General features: G+C 37.0%; 1 non-coding gene across 1 annotated transcript; it reads left to right on the plus strand.

Annotated features, from left to right (window-relative positions):
* Positions 1-22,067: 22,067 nt before the first annotated feature.
* LOC128294517 (small nucleolar RNA R71) lies at positions 22,068-22,174 on the plus strand. Its single transcript, XR_008284826.1, has one exon. It is a non-coding gene; the product is annotated as a small nucleolar RNA R71 (small nucleolar RNA).
* Positions 22,175-22,697: the final 523 nt, after the last annotated feature.

Below are 22,697 nucleotides of genomic sequence, written 5' to 3' on the forward strand. Positions count from 1 at the left end.
TTTCCTCCTTCTAGCCATCTTCTAAGCCAAAAATTAAAGCAACCCAACTTTCTTCTTCCTCCTCAAGTCACGGCAATGGAGGAGCAAGGGTGAGACAACTTTGGTTTCTCCTCCCATTAACTAGTATTTTATTATTTCTCACACAACATTTTAACACAAAATGTTTATAATATGTTTTAACCCATAGCATGGCCGGCCACTACCTAACATTTTGGGTAATTTGACATGCAAGTACAAGCATTTCCTAACATGCATTAATAGATCCTTATAGATTAACCTATCACATTTCAAAAGTGTCACACATAAGTCCTATTTAATAAAATTCACTTTCAATTAACAAAATTCAAACATGCAATTTTCACACATGCATATATACATATAATAAGCATTAAGTATGATGGTTAATTATTTTTATGACTCAGTTTTGTGGTCCCGAAACCACTTTCCGACTAGGGTCACATTAGGTGTGTCACAAATTGTTTCAGTTTCGTATTTCGGTTATTTTGAAAACTTTCATTTTCCATGGTTGACCTCCGGAATTGGTTCCTCGGGGTCTTATTAGTAAAAATAAATTATTAATACCTCATACTATTCATTTCAAACCTAAATTTTACCCTCGGGTAAAATGACCATTTTGCCCCCAACATTTCACATTTTTACAAATTAGTCCCTAGGCTCGTATAATGGAATGCATGAAATTCCTTGGTTACCCATGCCTAGCTGAATATATCCTAAGCTCATACTAGCCCATTTTTTTTCTATTTCACATTTCTACTACATATTTTATACTTTTTACAGAATGATCTTTTAAGACATTTCCATGAAAACCTACATAGTAAAAGTTGTTTACCATCCTTTAAACTCTTATATTCCTCCATAAATCATCAAAATACAAGCATCTAATGCATGGGTAAATTTTCAAACATGAAACCTAGCTTGAGATATGGGTAGAAATGGATAGAGCATGTTACGAGGATCTTAAAATTACAGAGAACATTAAAAATGGGGCTAAGGAGCAGTTACTATTGAGCTTGAAATGTTGAAAACCCTAGATTATGGAGCTCTAGGAATTTCGGTAGTTATGAGGAAGAATATGGCTGATTTTGGCTTTCTTTTTCCCGTTTTATTAAATTTATTACCAAATGACCAAAATGCCCCTCCTTACAAAACTTCCAAATTTTTCTATGCATGCCCACTTTTGTCCAAAAACTTAGAATTTGGGAAAATTGCTATTTAAGACCTTCTAATTTATAATCCGAAGCAATTTCATATAGATTGCTTCTAGAACCCAAGTTTTGTAATTTATTCAATTTGGTCCCTAATTTCCAATTGGACACCTTATACTTTGAATTTCTTCATGAAACTTTAACACATGCTTATTTTCATATCCTAGAACTCATAATAGTCATAAAACAAATATTTTAACGTCAGATTTGTGGTCCCAAAACCACTATTCCAACTAGGCCCTATTTCAGGATGTTACACCTGTTGTCTATATATATGTGGCTCGAGAGTGTACTCTCTGAAATAGTACCTTATGGGTACCATTGAATATGAATTGAAAGATCTTGATTTGTACGCCTCGGGTGTACTACTTGTATATCCATCGATATTTCAAATAAATTCAACAGGTAAAAATCTTGACATGAGAAGATATGAATGAGAAATGAGTTATTACACCTATCTGTCTAAAAGACATGAAAATGGTGATATGATAATCGATATATGAAAATATGAGATGATGATATTTGTACATGGAATTTATTTGATGAATATATGTTCATATTTGATTATAGACTTGTACACCTTTAGTGTACTACTACTTGTGTGACTTTTATATTTCAAATGATATGAGTAAAGTTCTGACATAAAATAATCTAAATTCGAGATGAACTATTATGAAATTATACTTGTAATATAAAGAGATGATTTATACATGTTAAATGAATACATATTGTGGAAAGCATATATGCATGGAAACTTGATTGTTGTTGAGCCCATTTATGTTTTGATGTTATTATGGAATATATGACTAACAAGGGAAATGAGGATGTGTGTAGGGCTTGAGGTCAAATTGATTGAATATGCCTTACATATTTACCTCAAAATAGAATGAATGGTAAGTTAAGTACCATGTTATACGAACTTACTAAGTATTTTATGCTTACTTAGTTTTATTTCCTTATTTTAGAGTAAATCAGAAGCTCGTTGTATTGGAAGCTTGGCTGAGATCACTCACACTATCTATTGGCCTATTTCGGTACATATGGTAAATAAATTGGTTATAATGGCATGTATAGGTTATATCGGTCATATTGGCTGTAATCTAGCCATTGAAATGGCTAGTGATGATTATATTTTGGCACATGTAATTATATGCATTTAAGTTTATTTTATGGAGATAACATAAGTGTTTATTATTGATTGATTGAGAAAGGTTAAATGAGTATGCTTATAAAATGTGAGATTTAAGCATGAATGCATGTAACAATATATCATGATTAGATGTTATAAATTGCTTGAATTCAATGCTTGGATTGGTTGGTATTTGGATGTAAGTTTGGTGTATGAATTTGGTATGATTTTGGGTGAAAAATGAAGCTAGGAATGACTTTATTTTGTCTACATAGGCAGACACACGGGCATGTGTCTAGACTGTGTATGACACACGGCCTGGTACATGGGCGTGTTGTTAGGCTATGTGTCCTTTGCACCTTAAATTTGAGAAACAGAATGCTCAGAATTGAGCACACGGGCAGAGACACCGGCGTGTGTCTTAGCCGTGTGGGTAACACGGCCTAGCACACGTATGTGTGGCATGGCCGTGTGCACAAGTCATAGAGTTACATGGGGTAAGACACGGCCTGTAGCACGGTAGTATCCCTTGGACCACACGGATGTGTGTGCCCTGTAACTTGGAAAGTTTTTTAAATTTCTTGAAAAATTCTTAGAGTCTCTAATTAAGTCCTGACTCGATTCTAATGCTCGTATTGGGCCTCGAGGGTCTATTTAAGGGACATTACGAATAATTTTAGAAAGTGAATAGTAATTTACATGAATTATTTGAAAAATGTTTTGAAAATTCTGGTAACACTCTGTAACCCTGTTCCGGCAATGGATACAGGTTAGGGGTATTACAAGATCAATACCACCAAGCAATGACACATGGAACATATTATGAATCTTTTGCAACTTTGACGACAAAACCAAATGATAGGCAACCAGTCTAACTCTTTCAATAGTTTCATATGGCTCGGTATACTTGGGACTTAATTTCCCTTTATGGACAAAACACAAAATTTTCTTCCATAGAAAAACTTTCAAGAATACATTTTCTTCTACAACATATTTAATTTCTTTTTGTTTCAAGTCAGCATACGAATTTTGTCTATCTAAGGTTACTTTCAATATGTCTTTTATCAATGTCACTGTATCACCCTATACTGACCCGATCGCTAGGTCCAAGTACCAAGTGTCACAATTAACCTGAGTTATTTAACAACAATTCTAACTTGAATTATTTACAACTTAAATATCACCAGGATTAATTCATATTTATCATATAAATTTTTCTCTAATCTCTTTAATTATCAATAGGTTTCAAACTATAACTACAAATAAACTTTCTACAATTTCTAAGGTTTTTACAATCAATTTACCTTATTGAGCATGTATATGTTGATATATATACAATGACTTGGAATTTAAAACTTTAATAAAAGTTCACTTATTTGAACCCTTAGGCATAGCCTCTAAGGGTGCCCCTCTATATGTGTGATACAACTATGACGCCACTTGCATGAGCTTGGCAGTGTTTGGCTTGATCCTTCCACACGATCCTTGAGTCATCCCGTAACCCTACATTCAAGGTAAAATAGACGCAAGTTTGAAAGAACTTAGTGAGAATCTATAAAACAATGTTCACAAGTGACCTTGAACTTTAAGAAATAAATAACTAATGCACATCATTAAACTCCCTATATATCATAGGAGATCTCGCAGTTTGATTGGTGATTTATGCTAGACATGCGAATGTCTGGACTAAAAATACTGCAGCTAATAAATATGTAATTAAAAAGCGGTGTCCTCAAGTATAATGGTCAAATTGTAATATAGTTAAGTATTACAATGACACACTTTAGAAAGCATTTCGAGGATCGTACCCAAGGGAGGTTGAATTAAACCTAAATTAACTCTCTACACTAATAGGAGTAAATAGTACTAATTCAAAATTATATTACAAAAACCAAATTAAAATGGATAAATTAAACTAACATAAAATTATCTAAAACTAAAAATCTTCCAATTAACAATCTAAATTTAATCCAATAAAAATAGGCAGGAGTTCAACTCACTTCAGTGTTCCTAATTACCTTTAGAACTCGGGTTTTATCGAGTTAGTTATTAATTAACCAGTTATTACCTCTCGGCGTCTAACTAATTAACTAATCGACCAATACACGCTTACTGTAACACGCCTAACCCTATTTCATCGCTAGAATAGGGTTACAGGGTATTACCAAACTTTACGAACTAATTACGAATATTTCTTACCTTTATTATACAAATCAAGAATTAATCATAGAACACTCATATTGTCCTTTAGATGGGCCTTCGAAGCCCAATATACACTTTAGAAGTGAATTGGGATTAAGCCGAACACTTAGGAAAATTTTCCCAAAATCTCAAATTTTTTCTTAGGAACAAGGGACACACGCCTGTGTGGCTCACATGGCCAGGAGACACACCCGTGTCTTAGGCCGTATGGGCATTTGGTAAGAGACACACGGTCGTGTCCCAACTCGTGTCCTTACCCGTGTAACTCTTTGACTTATGACACATAGCCAATCACACGCCCATGTGCTAGGCCATGTGCAAAGTATAGGGGTCACACGGCCAAGACACACGCCCATGTGTCAGGCCATGTGTCACACACGGTTGAGACACACGCTCGTGTCTCTACCTGTGTGGATGAAAATAGGCCATTTTATGGCCACTTTTTTCACCCCACTATGGTATCAACCTATACACAACCAATTTCACATGTATATGACTAATTTCTTTCATTATTTTAATCATATAATCACATATATTCTTCAATCTAATCTAGAACATAACTAGAACATAACTTAATTCATACATATAATTATCTATATTAACATGCTCTATTAATTTATACACTACTTATATCAACACTTATACTAACATAACATACCATACTTATATAAGCTAATATGAAATTCTACCATAATGTAACTTTGACATTTACATAACCATTTCAATCCCTATACATGCCATATAAAACATAGTAAGTTTAACAAAATCTACTAGCAAGTCAGATAGTATGACTTACTGTACTGATCCGATCCTCCAACTTCACGTTAATCTACAAAGAACATTAAACAACACAAGTAAGCTTACAAAAGCTTAGTAAGTTCATTGGCTTTTTAAATAAATCTTACCGAACATGCTATAATAATTCATTAAACAAGCATTTCACAAACATTTCTTGTCATTCAAAATTTCAAATGATGAATTCACTTGATTGAGCATAATATCAATAACCACTTAAATTTTATCATATTAATTCCATATGACACTTACCAATCTTTGTTAAATTAGAGAACGTCTTATGGATTTAAGTACATTGTTTCTCGATGCCATAGTCCAACTATGGTCATACACATTTATTGTAACGCCCCAAAATATCTGTATTTTTTCCTGTAAATAATTAACCTAAATGTGTATCTACTTCAGTGGTTGAGTATTCTGGTAGTGTCTGAGAGATCACAAGTTCAAGTCCTACCTTTGGCAAAGTTTTAAATTTTCTTGAATAAAGCCTTACTTTTTTTCAGTAAGCTTTTATTAGATTGTTTGTAAAAAACATATCAGAAAGGGCTTGCTAGTCTTGTGGCTAAGTGGAGTGTTGGCGTGTTTGGGGTCTTGTTTTTGAGCTTTGCAAGAGCATTATTTTTGCTCGTCTATTCCGAAGAGTTTAATTTGGACTAAAAATCTAAGTAATGGGTGGTTGAGATAGAGAAAGTAGTGGGATTTGGGTAATCAGTTTCCCAAAATTCTCTCCCCAGAAAGAAAACCTAACATCTTCTCTTCCACCCTTTCTTCCTCTTTTCTATTTGCTTCTGCCGAATCTTCACCTTTCTTGCTGTCAATTTCAGTTCTACCTTTTCCATACTACCGTTTTTCGCGTCTCTTTACTGCAGTATCTCTAGTACGTTATCAGTAAGTTTTGTAAGTATGATTTCCCTTTTGGGATGTTGAATTGTTGTTAATAGATTTCTAACTTATGCTTAGGAGAGGATTAAGGAATTTGGGTCTTCAATCAGTGTTTTAGAAGTGCGAATACGCCATTGTTTCGTTTGGAGGTAAGGGTTGTAGGTGGTTTTTCGGATTGTCTGTTCACGAAAATTTGGTTTTATATTGGTTTAAGTGATTGAAATTGAGGTTTTCTCAATCGATTATAGGTTCTAGATTACTGGGGATTACTTTTTCTGCGAAAACATACCAGGTGTGTACTCGAAAACAATGAAAATGAGAATCAATGAAAGTCAAAAAATGAAACTGTCGATGCCACATAGGTGTGTGGCCGCCCATGTGGTAGGCCGTGTGGCAGTACACGGGCGTCTGATTGATGAGGCCAGGCTGTATGCGAAGGACATGGTCGTGTGATGGCCATGTGAGGCCATGTACGACACACGGGCGTGTGGAATTCTGGAATTTGGGCTGTGTGGGCCACCCGGGCGTGTAAGCCCACACGGATAGGCCACATGGGAGTGTGAACCCATTTTTTTGAAATACTTTGAAAGGTTGCTCGGGTCGCCCAAGTTGACTAGGACCTAATGCAGGGTCGGTAAGAGTTACTTGGCCCTTGATTACGTGATCTGACTATGTGATATATGTGCTCTAGCATGTTACTCTAAGCATGTAGACCGATTTGTATGTATGATTTGTTAAATGCATAATTGCATGTCATGTATTGTATGTTGTATTGCATCGAGGTTGGGTTAATGTATATGGAGGAAGTATTCTGAAAGGCTCCTAAGCCTGATATCTAGCAGCCAAGCTGCAGCTATCTAATTATGTGTTGCATTTTGGTATAGCGTGGTGTGTAGGGATGGGTGGGTGGGTCGATTTTATCCCCACATGATATGTAGGGTTGGAAGGAGTTGGTGTGTAGAGGCTGGTGGGTAGGACTCTATTATTCTGATATGTTTTGCATGATATATCTGAGATGGGCTATGGCCCAGTTCGTATTTGATTCTGGATTTGAGTGAACTAATGTTTACACCGATTCTGTAAAAGGGGTCAAGCCCGAATTATCTGATGCTTGGATATATGACTGACTTCTGTTGTTGTGTATATTTTCTGTGGGGATTACACACTGAGTTGGGAAAACTCACCATGTTCTGTTTAATCTGTGTAGGTAATTTCCAACATTAGACAGATTAGAGCGGCGGAGGACTTGGCGGTGACCACCACTATTTCGTACTATTTTAATTCGGTCTTTTTGTTAGTTAATTAATTTCTCGCTAATAAATTGAGTATTTATTATTTCTGTAATTAGGACTTTTGGGACTGACTGTTTAAATTTGGGATTATACTTAGCTATCCAGTTTTATCCCTACAAAAAACATGACGTTTTCTTGAAATTAAAGTTTTCCTAAAAATGAATAGTTTTTCTAAAACAAAAAGTTCACAAGCTTCCGCTAAAAGTCACGTTTTGAACCATAGCAACGAATATGCGTTTTGCTAAGTTAATTAAAGACTAATAAATGGGAACGGTTTCACTCGATGAATTGGGCTACAAATTTCATTCCATGTGACATTGCCTGATTCGGGCATAACATTTAGGTCGGGTTTAAAGTGTTACATTTAGTGGTATCAGAGCCAAGTTCAAAACTTGACTATGAATTTTGGGTTCCCAAACTTGTTCTTAAAGAAATTATTTCCAATTTTTTTTAAATATTCTTGTTAAGTGTGTAGTTTCCAGAGTTTCTGGCGCCGATTTTGTAAGTTTTCTGAATTTTGTACTGTTTATTTTACAATACTGTAGATAGTATATTCTGAAACTACTATAGGTAGTAAATCGTATTGAAAACTGTATTGAGACCGTGATTTACGAAAACTAACTCTAAACTTCTGATACTATTCTGCATAAAACATCTGTTAATAAATACTGAAACTGTAACTGATCCATAAAATTTGTAATACAGATAAATTCTGAAATATACGATGAGCGTACGAGGTACCCACGGATGGGGTACTAAAGGCCAATGTAGTAGCTATAGAGGGCTCGAGCTCAGTCCTCATCTTTAGGCAGCATGTCGAATCTTGATACGAGTGAGGCATCGGTTTCACCTGCTATAGAGACTCGGTCTCATGATCGCACGGTCGGGGACGATGCATTGTCCCAGGCTATGCTGAGGATTTTAAAGAAGGTCGCTGGGCCCAACACTGGATCTGGGGGCCGTGGGTCAGTTACGGAATGACTCCGGTCCAATGGGGCTGAGTTATTCAGGGGTGTTGCTAGAGTCACCCCTAACGTGGCCGAGTATTAGATGGAGGCCATAGAAAAAATTATGGACGACTTAGATTTTACTGCTGAGCAGAAGCTTAAGGGTGCTGTTTCTCTACTTTGCGATGAAGCATACCAGTGGTGGTTGATGGTTAAGAAGGGCACCCAGCCTAACCACTTGACATGGGATCTCTTTAAGACAGCTTTCCAGGGCAAGTACGTGGGGGCCAGTTATATTGATGTTAGGAGATGAAAGTTTCTGAATCTGACGCAGTGAGACCAATCAGTGGTCGAATATGAGGTCGAATTTCTAAGACTGAGCCGTTATGCGCGAGGCATGGTGGCGTTTGAATATGAGAGATGTGTCCGTTTTAAGGACAGTCTTAAGGATAACCTGAGGGTGCTAATAGCTCCGCAGAGGGAGCGTGAGTTTGCTATTTTGGTTGAGAAGGCCAAGATTGCTGAGGATGTTAAGCGCACGGAGCGCAAAAACAAGGATCGCGAGAGGGGTAAGAACAAGAGGGATTCAGAGCCCTCGAGTTCTATGATGAGGCTTAAGAAAAAGGCTAGATCTAATGGGCCAGTGAGAGTTGGGCCTCCTATTGCACCTACTAGGGTGGCACTGTGTGGGCACTGTGGTAGACGCCATCCGGGCGAGTGTTGGAGGACTACTAGGGTGTGCTTGAGATATGGGTCGACTGAGTAACGTGTTCGGGATTGCCCGTTGAGAACTGATCAGGCGCAAGCTCTAAGTTTTTGTGCTGTATATTCACCGAGAGTAGTTCAGTAGCCATCTAGGGGTCAAGGTCAGGCCAGGGGTGGTAATGGTATGGGCCGAGGACAGAGAGCACTGAGCAGAGGTGCTGGACCATCTGAAGCGAGGAAACCTCTTTTTGGTTATGCTGCTCGTCTCCTTGAAGACCAAGATGCTCTAGACGTCACTACGGTATGTTTTTAATATTTGAAGTACCTTATCTTGCACTGATAGACATAGGCTCTACATACTCATACGTAGCTAGTACTGTGTCTGAAATCTTGAGCATTCCGGTTGAGAGTACTTCTAGCGAGGTAACTGTTGTGAGTCCGTTGGGACAGTCCATTTGAGTAAGTAAACTGTTTAGAGTCGTTCTGTTAGAGGTCCAAGGGACAATATTTATGGCTGATCTAATGGAGCTTCTGTTTAGGGAGTTCGATCTGATTTTGGGAATAGACTGGCTGGTTAAACATTGGGTGAGTCTGGATTGTGCGATGAAAGGGTTGTCTTGAGGACCGAGGAGGACAGTGAGGTAGTGGTGATTGGGGAACGACGAGACTACCTGATCTTTGTTTTGGTAGCAGAAAAGTTGGTTCGGAAAGGGTGTGAAGCATTCTTAGCCTACGTCAGTATTTCTGATTCTGAGGACTCTTCGGTTAAAGACATCAGAATAGTGAGGGATTTTCCAGATGTGTTTCTTGAAGAGCTACCGGGGTTACTTCTGAGCCGTGGGGTGGAGTTTGGGATTGAGTTTTCAGAATGGCACTGAAAGAGTTGACGAAAGTTAAGGCTCAGATTCAAGAACTGTTAGACCGTGGGTTCATTTGTCCCAATGTGTCTCCGTGGGGAGCACCTGATTTATTTGTGAAAAAGAAAGATGGGACAATGTGGATCTGTATCGATTATCGGCAGCTGAACAAGCTAACAATTAAGAATAAATACCCACTTCTGAGGGGCTTCTGTGTTTTCCAAGATTCACTTACGTTCTGGGTATCATCAATTGAGGTTAAAGAAGGCTGACATGCATAAAACGGCATTTAGGACTCGATATGGACATTATGAGTTCCTAGTTATGCCCTTTGGGTTAACTAATGCACCAGCAGCATCTATGAACTTGATGAACCGTGTGTTTTAGCCTTATCTGGACCAATTTGTGGTGGTTTTTATCAACAAATTTTGGTTTATTCTAAGTCTGAGGACGAGGACGATGAGCATCTCAGAGTGGTTCTATAGATTCTTCGTGAGAAATAGTTGTATGCGAAGTTCAGCAAGTGTGAGTTTTGGCTTCAGGAAGTGACATTTTTGTGTCATGTGGTTTCAGCTGAGGGGAGTCGTGTTGATCATCATAAGATTGAGGCTGTGTTGAGTTGGAAACAACCGAAGAATGTGTTTGAAATCCGCAGCTTTTTGGGGCTGGCAAGATATTATCGATGATTCATAGAGGGGTTCTTCTTGATCGCAACTCCGTTGATTAAGCTTCTACGTAAGGGAGTTCCTTTTTTTTGGACTAATGTATAGTAGAAGAGCTTTGATAAGCTCAAGGCTATTTTAACTCAGGCTCCTATTTTGATACAGCCTGAGCCTGGTAAAGACTTCATGGTATACAGTGATGCGTCACATGTGGGTATGGTTTGTGTTCTGATGCAAAGTGAAAAAATGGTTGCTTATACGTCTCGTCAGCTCAGGACTCATGAGGGTAATTATCCGATGCATGATTTGGAATTGGCGGTGGTAGTCTTTGTACTGAAAATCTGAAGGCACAATCTGTATGGTGAGAAGTGTACTATCTACACTGATCACAAGAGCCTCAAATATCTCCTCACTCATAAGGAGTTAAACCTTAGGCAACATAGATGGGTTGAAATGCTTAAGGAGTATGACTGTACTATTGAGTACCATCCTGGTAAGGCCAATGTGGTGGCCGATGAGTTAAGCCGTAGGGCTATGTCCGATCTGTGTTATCGATTTCTGACGCAGTTGGGAGGAGTACTTGCCTTTGGTAGAGTTTACCTACAATAATAGCTACTAGTCTAACATCCAGATGGCGCCTTACGAGGCCTTGTATGGTCGCAAGTGTCACACTTCCTTGTGCTGGATTGAGTTGGGTGAACGACGTATTCTGGGTCCAGAATTAGTTTCTGAAACTAACGACAAGGTTCGTTTGATTCGAGATCGAATGAAAGTGACTTCTGATAGGCAGAAGTCTTATGCAGATCTAAAACATCAAGAAATAGAGTATTCTGTAGGGGACTTCATTTTTCTCAAAGTCTCGCCATGGAAGAAGATTCTGAGGTTCGGTTGCAAGGGCAAGCTGAGCTCTTAGTTTATTGGGTCGTACCGAATTCTGAAATCAGTGGGGCCAGTCGCATATCAGTTGGAGTTACCTCCAGAGTTAGATCGCATTCATGATGTGTTCCATGTCTTGGTGTTGAGACACTACCGCTCTGATCCCATGCATATAGTTCCTATGGAGGAAATTGAGGTTAGGCCAGATCTAACATTTGAGGAGGAGCCGGTTCAGATTCTAGATTGTGACATTAAGGTACTACAAAGAAAATCTATCCCCTTAGTGAAGGTGCTATGGTGGAATCATAGCATTGAGGAGGCCATTTAGGAGCTGGAGGATTCGATGTGTCAGCAGTATCCTTAGCTTTTCTGATCAAGTAAAATTTCGAGGCCGAAATTTTCTTTTAGGAGGGTAGAGTTGTAATGCCCCAAAATATTTGTATTTGTTCCTATAAAAAATTGACATAAATGTGTATCTGCTTCAGTGGTTGAGTATTCTGGTAGTGTCTGAGAGATCACAAGTTTAAGTCCTACCTTTGGCAAAGTTTTAAATTTTTTTGAAAAAGCCTTACTCTTGTTTAGTAGGCTTTTATTTGATTATTTGTAAAAAAAAACATATCAGAATGGGCCTGCTGGTCTGGTGGCTAAGTGGAGTGTTGGTGTGTTTGCTGTCCTATGTTTGAGTCTTTGCGAGAGCATTATTTTTGCTCGTCTGTTCCAAAGAGTTTGAGTTGGACTAAAAATCTAAGTAGTGGGTGGTTGAGATAGAGTAGGTAGTGGGAATTGGGTAATCAGTTTCCCAAAATTCTCTCCCCAGAAAAAAACTAACATATTCTCTTCCACCCTTTTTTCCTCTTTTCTTTTTGCTTTTGCCGAATCTTCACCTTTCTTGCTGTCAATTTCAGTTCTACCTTTTCCATACTACCATTTTTAGCGTCTCTTTACTCCAGTATCTCTAGTATGTTATTAATAAGTTTTGTAAGTACGATTTCCCTTTTGGGATGTTGAATTGTTGTTAATGGAGTTCTAACTTATGTTTAGGAGAGGATTAAGGAGTTTGGGTCTTCAATCGGTGTTGTGAAAGTGTGAACACGCCATTGTTTCATTTGGAGGTAGGGGTTGTAGGTGGTTTTCAGGATTGTCTGTTCACAACAATTTGGTTTGATATTGGTTTAAGTGACTGAAATTAGGGTTTTCTCAATCAATTATAGGTTCTGGGTTGCTCGGGATTACTTTTTCTACAGAAACATACCAGGTGTGTACCCAAAAATAATGAAAACGAGAATCAGCGAAAGTCGAAAAATGAAACTGTCGATGCTTCATGGGTGCGTAGTTGCCCATATGGTAGGCCGTGTGGCAGTACACGGGCGTGTGATTGACGAGGCTAGGCTATGCGCAAAGGACACGATTGTGTGATGGCCAAGAGAGGCTATGTGCGGTACACGGCTCAATCAACTGGGTTGTGTGGGCCACACGGGTTTATGGGCCCACACAGGCGTGTAGAATTCTAGGACAGGCCTTGTGATCCACACGGCCAGGGCCAATTATGGCCGTGTGGGCCATACAGACTTGTGGGCCCACACAGGCAGGCCATTTGGGCGTGTAAGCCCATTTTTCTGAAATACTTTGAAAGGTTGCTCGGGTTGCCCAAGTCGACTGGGACCTAATGTAGGGTCAGTAAGAGTTACTTGGTCTCTGATTACGTGATCTGACAATGTGATATATGTGCTCTAACATGTTACTTTTAGCATGTAGACCGATTTGTATGTATGATCTATTAAATGCATAATTGCATGCCATGTGTTGTATGCTGCATTGCATTGGGGTTGGGTTGATGTATATAGAGGAAGTATTCTAGAAGGCTCATAAGCTTGATATCTGGCAGCACGGCTGCAATTATCTAATTATGTGCCGCATTTCGGTACAGCATGGTGTGTAAGGATGGGTGGGTGGTGTGTAGGGTTGGACGGAGTTGATGTGTAGAGGCTAGTGGGAGGACTCTATTATTCTGCTCTATTTTGCATAATATGTCTGAGATGGGCTATGGCCCAGTTCGTATCTGATTCTGAATCTAAGTGAACTAATGTTTACACCGGTTCTATAAAAAGGGTCAGGCCTGAATTATCTGATATTTGGATATATGTTCGAATTCTGTTGTTGTGTATATTTTCTATGGGGATTACACACTGAGTTGCTAAAACTCACCCTTTTCTATTTAATCTGTGGAGGTAATCCCCAGCATTAGATAGATCAGAGCGGCGGAGAACTCAGCGGTGACCACCACTATTTTGTACTATTTTAATTTGATTTTTCTATTAGTTAATTAATTTCTCGCTAATAATTTGAGTATTTATTATTTCTATAATTGGGACTTTTGGGATTGACTGTTTAAATTTGGGATTATACTTTTCTTTCCAGTTTTATCCCTACAAAAGCACGACGTTTTCTTGCAATTAAAGTTTTCCTAAAAAGATACGGTTTGTCTAAAACAAAAAGTTCACAAGCTTCAGCTAAAAGTCACGTTTTGAAGCATAGCAACGAATATGTGTTTTGCTGAGTTAATTAAAGACTAATAAATGGGAAGGGTTTTCACTCGATGAATTAGGCTACAAATTTCATTCCATGTGACATCGCCAGATTCAGCCATAATGTCTAGGCCGGGTTTGGGTTGTTACATTTATTTCCATGACCCTTCCATGGTCTTGCATTCACAGTGCCATAACCTAATTATGGTCTTATTAGCAGGATGCCATAGCCCAACTATGGTCTTACACGTATACATATACTGCCATGGTCCAACCTTGGTTTTATGTTCAAGGTGCCATAACCCAGTGATGGCCTTTTCACTAAAATGCCATAGCCCAGCTATGGTCTTACATTTAAACATTGCCATGGTCTTATCTGTCAATTCGTCTTTTGTCACAGAACAATTGTACTCAATCATGCGTTCCACTTAATTTAAACTTCCAATTTAATTTTCATATTATTAAAATAATCATAATTCAATAACAAAGATATGAAATAATACATTATATCATTCCTAAATTAACAATTAATCATGAAAGTTCAATCATAAGAACTTATTTGGGCCAATTTGTAGAATTTGTTGTAATTCAGGGACTATTTAGCTAATTTCCCTTTTTCACGATTTTCTTCGGGCTCTTGATCTAAAATATAAAATTATTCATTAATTAGCATCTAATTCAATTCTAATTCACTTCACAATTTATGCCCTTTAATTTTCAAAATTACACATTTACCCTAACTTTTACAATTTTTACAATTTAGTCCCTAATCAATTAACCCATCAAATGAGCTAATTTTTCTCAATTAACACTTTATATAATTATTTTAGGCTACTATAAAGCCTTTGATATTCAGAATTTTAACACCAACCCTAATTCTTAACTTTTTCACAATTTGGTCCTAAACTCAACATCTATCAAAATTACTTAATAAAATCATCATATAACAAAATTAAAGCTTCAAATTCATGTTAATTCACCATGAACATCCAGCACTCATCAATGGTAACTTTCAAAATTACCCATAGAATCAAAAAGTAATGAAATAGATAGTTGAACCTAATTATAAAAATCTTAAAAACACAAAAATTTCAAGAAATAAACAAAATTAAACTCACTTGTAGCAAAAAAGAAGGAAAAATCAGCTTTAGAAGCTTTCTCCCATGCTGTTTTCACCTAAATTGAAATGAGAATATCTAGAATTCTCTTGCAATTTCTATTTATTTGTTAAATTTTATTTAATTTACAATTTTTCCCTCCATTTGTCTTATTTCATTGTTTAACATTAGCATACCGTCCAACCTATGCAATTTAGGCCCAATTGCCCTTTAAGTGCTCATTTATTTATCCCTTTAAGTGCTCATTTATTTATCTCTTAGACTATTTAATCACTATTTCTTTAATTAACTAGTTTTACACCTTTTTTCAATTTAGTCCTTTTAATTAATTAACCATCGAAACGTTAAAATTTTCTAATGAAACTTTAATACTAACTCAATTACACTCCGTAAATATTTATAAAAATATTTACGGCCTGATTTATAAAATCAAGATTTCGATACCTCAGTTTATAAACCGATTAATTTAATAAATATTTCTAAAACACAAATCACTAATTCATAACTTTCTTAAATTCACAATTGGCTCATAAACACTAACTAATAAAATTTACGAGCTCACTTGTTGGATTTTAGTGGTCTCGAACCACTGTTTCTGACACCACTGAAAATTGGATTGTTACAACTCTCCCCCCATTAGGAAATTTTGTCCTCAAAATTTGTTACCTGGAAATAAGTTCAGATACTGTGATCTCATCGATTCTTCTGTTTCCCAAGTAGTCTCCTCCGAACCATGATGATGCCACAGCATTTTAACTAACGGTACTCGTTTATTCCATAATTCTTTAATCTCTTGGGCCAAAATCTGCACCGATTCTTCTGAGTACTTCATATCCAGTTGAAGCTCAATTTCACTATGAGGAATGACGTGTAAAGGATCTGATCTATATCGTCGCAGCATTGATACATGAAACACGTTATGAATTTTCTCAAGTTTCGGAAGCAAAGCTAACCGATAAGTCACAGGGCCAATTCTTTCAACTATCTCATATGGTCCGATAAATCTTGGGCTCAATTTCCCTTTTTTACCAAATCGCAATACTTTCTTCCACTGTGAGACCTTTAAGAATACTTGATCACCTGCATTAAATTCTATCTCTCTTCTCTTCAAACCTGTATATGATTTTTGATGGTTAGAAGTAGCTTTTAAATTGTCCCGGATAATCCAGACATTTTCTTCAGTTTCTTGAATCAAATCAATCCCATTAACTTGGATTCACTCAGTTCGTACGAATACAATAGAGTCTTACATTTTCTTCCATAAAGAGCTTCAAATGATGCCATTTTTATGCTAGACTGATAACTATTATTATAGAAAAATTTGGCCAAGGGTAAATACCTTTCCCGGCTACTTCCAAACTCGAGTATACAATATCTTAACATGTCTTCTAGAATTTGAATCACTCGTTCTAATTGCCCGTCAGTCTGAGGATGAAATGCTATGTTGAAATTTAACTTAGTACCTAGAGCTTCTTGTAGTTTACTCCAAAACCTTGATGTAAACCTCAGATCTCAATCCGGAATAATAGATGTTGGAACCCCGTGCAATCTTACTATCTCAGACATATATAATTATGCTAACTTCTCAAGTGGAAAGTCTATTCTAATCGGAATAAAATGTGCTGACTTAGTTAATCTATCAACAATCACCCAAATCGAATCTTTCTTTCTCGGAGTCATAGGTAAGCCAAACATAAAATCCATCATGACATGTTCCCATTTCCACTCAAGAATCATGACAGGTTGTAACAAACCCGCTGGTACCTGATGCTCTACTTTGACCTACTGAAAAATCAGACATTTTGCTACAAATTCACAAATTTCTCTTTTTATACCTGGCCACCAATACATCCGTTTCAAATCACAATACATCTTCGTACTTCCCAGATGAATGGAACACATGCTATTGTGAGCTTTAGATAAAATATCAGTTTTCAAATTTGAATTATTCGGAACAAAAATTCTATTGTGATAATGTAACATACCGCTATCATCAATGCTATACTCTGAACTCAATTTATCTCGAACCATCTATTTTTTCAACACCAATTTTGGGCTATCATCTTGCAACTCCCAAATCCATTGAAGGAACACAAGTTTTGTTCTCAATTTTGCTAATATGGAACAATCTTCATTAAGAAATAAATGAGCGTTCATCGCTCGTAGTGCAAACAAAGATGACTTTCGACTGAGTGCATCTGCAACTATATTAGCCTTTCCCGGGTGGTAGTAAATAACCAAGTCATAATCTTTCAGTAGCTCTAGCCACTATCTCTGCCTCAAATTCAACTCCTTCTAAGTCATCAAATATTTTAGACTTTTATGATATGTATATACATAGCATTTCTCTCCATATAAATAATGTCTCTAGATTTTCAAAGCAAATACAATTGCAGCCAACTCAAGATCATGTGTAAGATAATTTTTCTCATGCGGTTTCAACTACCGAGAAGCATAAACCACTACTTTTCCTGACTACATTAGGACACAACCCAAGCCATTCAGAAACGCATCACTATATACAACATATGGCACACTTGATTCTAGTTGAGTCAAGACCGGAGCTTCTGTTAACATTTTATGCAACTGATTAAAACTTTGCTGACACTCATCATACCAAATAAATTCAACATTTTTCTATTGTAGTCAAGTTATCGGTAAAGTGATCATTGAAAAGTTCTTGAAAATGTAGCGATAATATTCTGCTAAACCCAGTAAACTTCGCACTTCTGTTATATTCTTTGGAGTTTTCCAATTCACCATTGTAGATACTTTGCTTGGATCCACTCGAATCCCTTCAACTGATACGATATGACCCAGAAATCAGACCTTATGAAGCCAAAATTCACATTTACTAAACTTTGCATACAACTGGTTTTCTGTCAAAGTCTATAACACAATCCTCAAGTGTTGTGCATGCTCGGATTCTGTCTTGGAATAAATCAATATATCATCAATAAACACAAATACAAATCTATCCAAATAAAGTTGAAAAATCCAATTCATTAAATTTGTGTTTTGAAAGCAGTCTTCGACACATCACATTCTTTAACTTTCAACCAATAATACCCGAATTTTATGTCTATCTTCGAAAATACTACAACACCTTTCAGCTGATCAAACAAATCATCAATATGAGGTAAAGGGTATTTGTTTTTAATTGTGACCTTGTTTAGCTGTTTGTAATTTATACACAATTTCAAAGAGTCGTCTTTCTTTTTCACAAATAAGACAAGTGCACCTCAAGGAGATATACTCAGTCTGATGAACCCTTTGTCTAGTAATTCTTGCAATTGAGTCTTTAGTTCCTTTAACTCAGCTGGTGCCATTCTATATGATGTTATTGATATCAGGGTTGTTCCCATAATTACATCAATCACAAATTCAACTTCCTGATCAGGTGGTAAACCCGACAGTTCCTCAAGAAACACATCAGTAAATTCATTAACATCTGATAACTATTTTAATTTTGATTCAGAACCCCGAGCATCAAGAATGTAGGCTAAAAATGGTTCATTACCTTTCCCCATTAATCTCTGAGTTGAAAAAGCTGAAATAATTTTAAATTTTTTTTTTGGATTTCCGGCCTTAACAGTAATCATCTCTCCTGACTGACATTTTAGATCAATCCATTTTTCTTTACAATTTACTATAGCACCATGCTTCGTCAACCAATCCATTCCCAAAATAAAATCAAATTCCAAAAAAGGTAGTAACATCAAATCAACTGGGAATTCATAGCCTTTTATTTTCAATAGGTAGTCACGACACACTAAATTAACTGTTACACTTTAGCCTAATGCATTAGTAACTTGAACACCATAATCAGTAGGTTCAGTAGACAATTTCTTTTCTGATGCTAAAGTAAGAATGTGTAGACCCAGGGTCAATCAATGCATACACGGTAACATCAAAAAGATAAAATGTACCAGCAATTACATCTGGAGCTGTAGCTTCCTCCCTTGCTCAGACAATATAAGTACGTGCAGGTGCCCTAGACTTTTTCGATGTGAGTCAAAATTTGGTCCATTGGTTCGCATGAACTAAATCCTAAATCTCATTGTTTAAGTCGAATAATGGGTCAAACCCATGTTCTTGAATAAACGTTTTGCATTGGAGTTCCAAGAAGTATTTTTTTGACTTCTTGGCTCTGAAATCAAGTAAAATTAAATTCTCTCAATTCGGTTGGTTGCGAGGAGCTACAATTTTTCCTCGGGGCCATTTACAAACAATAATCCAAACACAACTAATATGATGAAATAAAAATAAAATAAAATAATAGAAAAAATGAAAAATGTTTCACTGAGATTTTTGCATGAAGAGGTGATTACCAATGGTAGAGAGCAATAAAGAAGACATCAATGGTATGAAAAGGAAACGAAAGCTCGCAAAATACTACAAAAAACGAAAGCAGAGATGGAAGGAAAGTGATCGATTGTAGTTAAGAGGGCTTAGGGGTGTTTAGAATATGTTTAAAGTGTAAAATTAGGGTTAAAAATATATTAGCATATATATAAGGCTATACAGATCATGCAAAAAAAAAAGGATAAAAATTTTGACGACCTAAAAACGGTGTCATGACACTGGTGTTGGTGTCGGGACACCGTACTTCGAATGCTTCATATTTTAGGTTCGAAGTGCCATGTCACAGCACTGGCCCAAAATTTTCAAATTAATTTTGGTTTGAAATGCCATGTTGTGACAATGAGGTTCAGTATCACGACACTAGATGTAATTAGCAAGATTTTAGGTTCAAAGTGCTATGTTACGACATGGAGATGTGGTGTCACGACGCCGCCTTGATTTTAAAAGTCCTAGGAGCTTCAAAGTTCAGTGTCGCAACATCGAGGTTTGGTGTCACGACATTGCCTGGTTTTCTTCATTTTGAAGTTCGGTAGAGTGTCAGTCCCTCCTTTTTACTCCTAATTTCTCAATAGGTCCCTAGTAGGTTCCCTATAGCTACCTAAGGCCTTAAACCTACTCTAATTAAAACTTTCTAACCTAATCAGAAACCAAAATACAAACCCCAAAGTTCGAATGTACAAAATTTACAACAAAAATCCAAAGTCTTATAAAGAAATTAAGTTTGGCTATCGGACTCATTTTGTTGCCCTTGCGTTCCATGCATCGCCACTTTTCTCCTTTTGCAATCTTTTTGGTCCATCTAACAATCAACTTTCTTTTCAGGGCCATTCCACTTGTCGCACTCCTGCGATCTTTTGGTACCTACACATATCGAACTAGAACTATACCTTTGAACAAGATTGTTAGGGGTACTCAAAGAAGTTACGTAACAATCCTCCTCTATTTTATTTTCATATTTCGTATTTTGGAATCATGTCCAAATTTGAATACTTCTATGTCACCATCGATATTCATTATTAGTATGTTCTTTTTTAGATCAATGGTTGATCTAAAGGTAGCCAAAAATGGTCGACCCAACAAAATAGGAATATCTTAGTGCTCCTTGAAGTTTAGGACCAAAAAATTGGTGGGGATTAAAAAATCCCTTACCTTAACCAATACGTCTTCGAGTACCCCTTTAGGGTATACCAGAGACTAATCAACTAATTATAGTGTAATTGTCATATTTTTCAGCTTCTTCAATCCAAATTTTAAATATGTGGATAAGGGCATCAAATTTATGCTGGCCCCTAAGTAACAAAAGGCCTTGCTAAAATGTTTATTTCCTATCTCCTGGGGAGTTGTAAAACATCCTATATCTTTTAGCTTCGGGGGTATTTTTCAGGCAATTATTGCATTACAAAAAGCGTCGATTTTTATTTGCTCACCTTTCTTTAGCTTTTTATGGTAGACATATTTTCTTTTAAATATTTGAAATACTTTGGTATCTTATCAATAAGCAGTAGTAGTGGCAAATTAAAGTTAAGGGATTTAAAAAGATTTAGAAAACTTATGAATTCCTCCTCACCCATTCGTTGCATGTCCTCCAACCTCGATGGGAATGGTATGTTCTTTTGCACTAGTTCCGAGCATGCAGTATTTTCCAGCTCAGCTACTGATTCAGATTTTTTCTTTATGTGGACTTCAATTTTCGGATCATTAAAGTTTCAGTCCTCTGTCTTGAGCTCATCATCCTCCTTATTAATGGGTTTATCTGAGTTTCCTAATGTTTTACCTGAACGGAGTGCAATTGCATTCGCATTCTCTTTTCTGTCCCTCTGAGGATTGTTCTCAGTATTAATCGGAATACTTATGCCCATTTGCTTCCACATCTCATTCAACATTCTTAGGATATAATGCATCTCCTCCTCTAATTCGACAACACCGGTATGAGTTTGTGCGCATTTGGTCTTTATATGTTGAATGTCAGATCGTGTGAGTTGCATATGGATCTCTCTGGAGATATTTGCACGCGGGGGTTGATTTGGAGGTTTTTTCAATTTGAAGTTGGGTTTCCACTACCTTAATTGCCTCCCCACTTTAGATTTTAATGGTCCATCCAACTGAGGTTGTAAGTATCCGAATAGGGATTTCCACCCCTATTACCCAAATAATTCACTTCCTTCGATTGGGTCTCCAAGTATGTCTTGTAGTCTCGAGCGACATAATTCATCGATGGCTTAACAGTGGTCTATAGACAATATAATTTTTCCAAATTTTATTGATAATTGTTATCTTCCTTGACCATCTTAGCCGATGACAACTTTTGGCTATATGAAAAGTGTTTGTTTAGCTACATGTATGAGTTCATTGCCATGTCCTCAATCAATTGACAGACTATCTCATAGGTATTGTTCATAACGGCCTTGGTCAATGCGCCATCTAAGCCGACTCTTAAACTTTCATCCAATCTATTATAGAAAATTTACAATGAAAGCTAGTCTTGCATACCATGGTGTGGGTATTTCCTAAGCAATGACTTGAAGCGTTCCCATGCTTTGTATAATTTCTCACCCTCAAATTGCTTAAAATTAGCAATGTCATGCCTTAATTGGATGGTTTGACTAATGGGGAAAATTTTGTCTAAGAATTTCCCCACTAAGTCATCTCATGTCGTGATGGATCCCTGCTATTAAGAATCGAGCCATTCATAGGTGTTGTCGCAAAGAGAGAATAGAAACAACTAGAGACGGATCGCGTCGTTGGTCACGTTGTTGTATTTAAATGTATCGCATAGTTATAGGAATCTCTTTAAATGTTAGTTGGGGTCTTCTATCATGTTACCACAAAATTGCAAATTATTTTGTATCATTTGTATGGTGGTTGTCTTAATCTCAAAATTGTTTGCATTAATTGCTGGCTTGATACTACCTCGAACAACATCTAAAGTAGGTTATCGCATATTCACACAATATCCTCTCTTGTTGAGCCATTAATGGCTCTCTTTAGAACTATGTTGGTGGTTTTGTTTTTTCTTCAAACAGTGGGTTTCCTCGCAGCAAGCCAGACACTATAGGTGTAACACCCCGAACCCGAGACCATCGCCGGTGTCGGACACGAGGGGTTAACAAGCCAAA

Source organism: Gossypium arboreum, chromosome 6, assembly GCF_025698485.1.
Source record: "Gossypium arboreum isolate Shixiya-1 chromosome 6, ASM2569848v2, whole genome shotgun sequence".
In the NCBI taxonomy this organism is placed as follows: Eukaryota; Viridiplantae; Streptophyta; class Magnoliopsida; order Malvales; family Malvaceae; genus Gossypium; species Gossypium arboreum.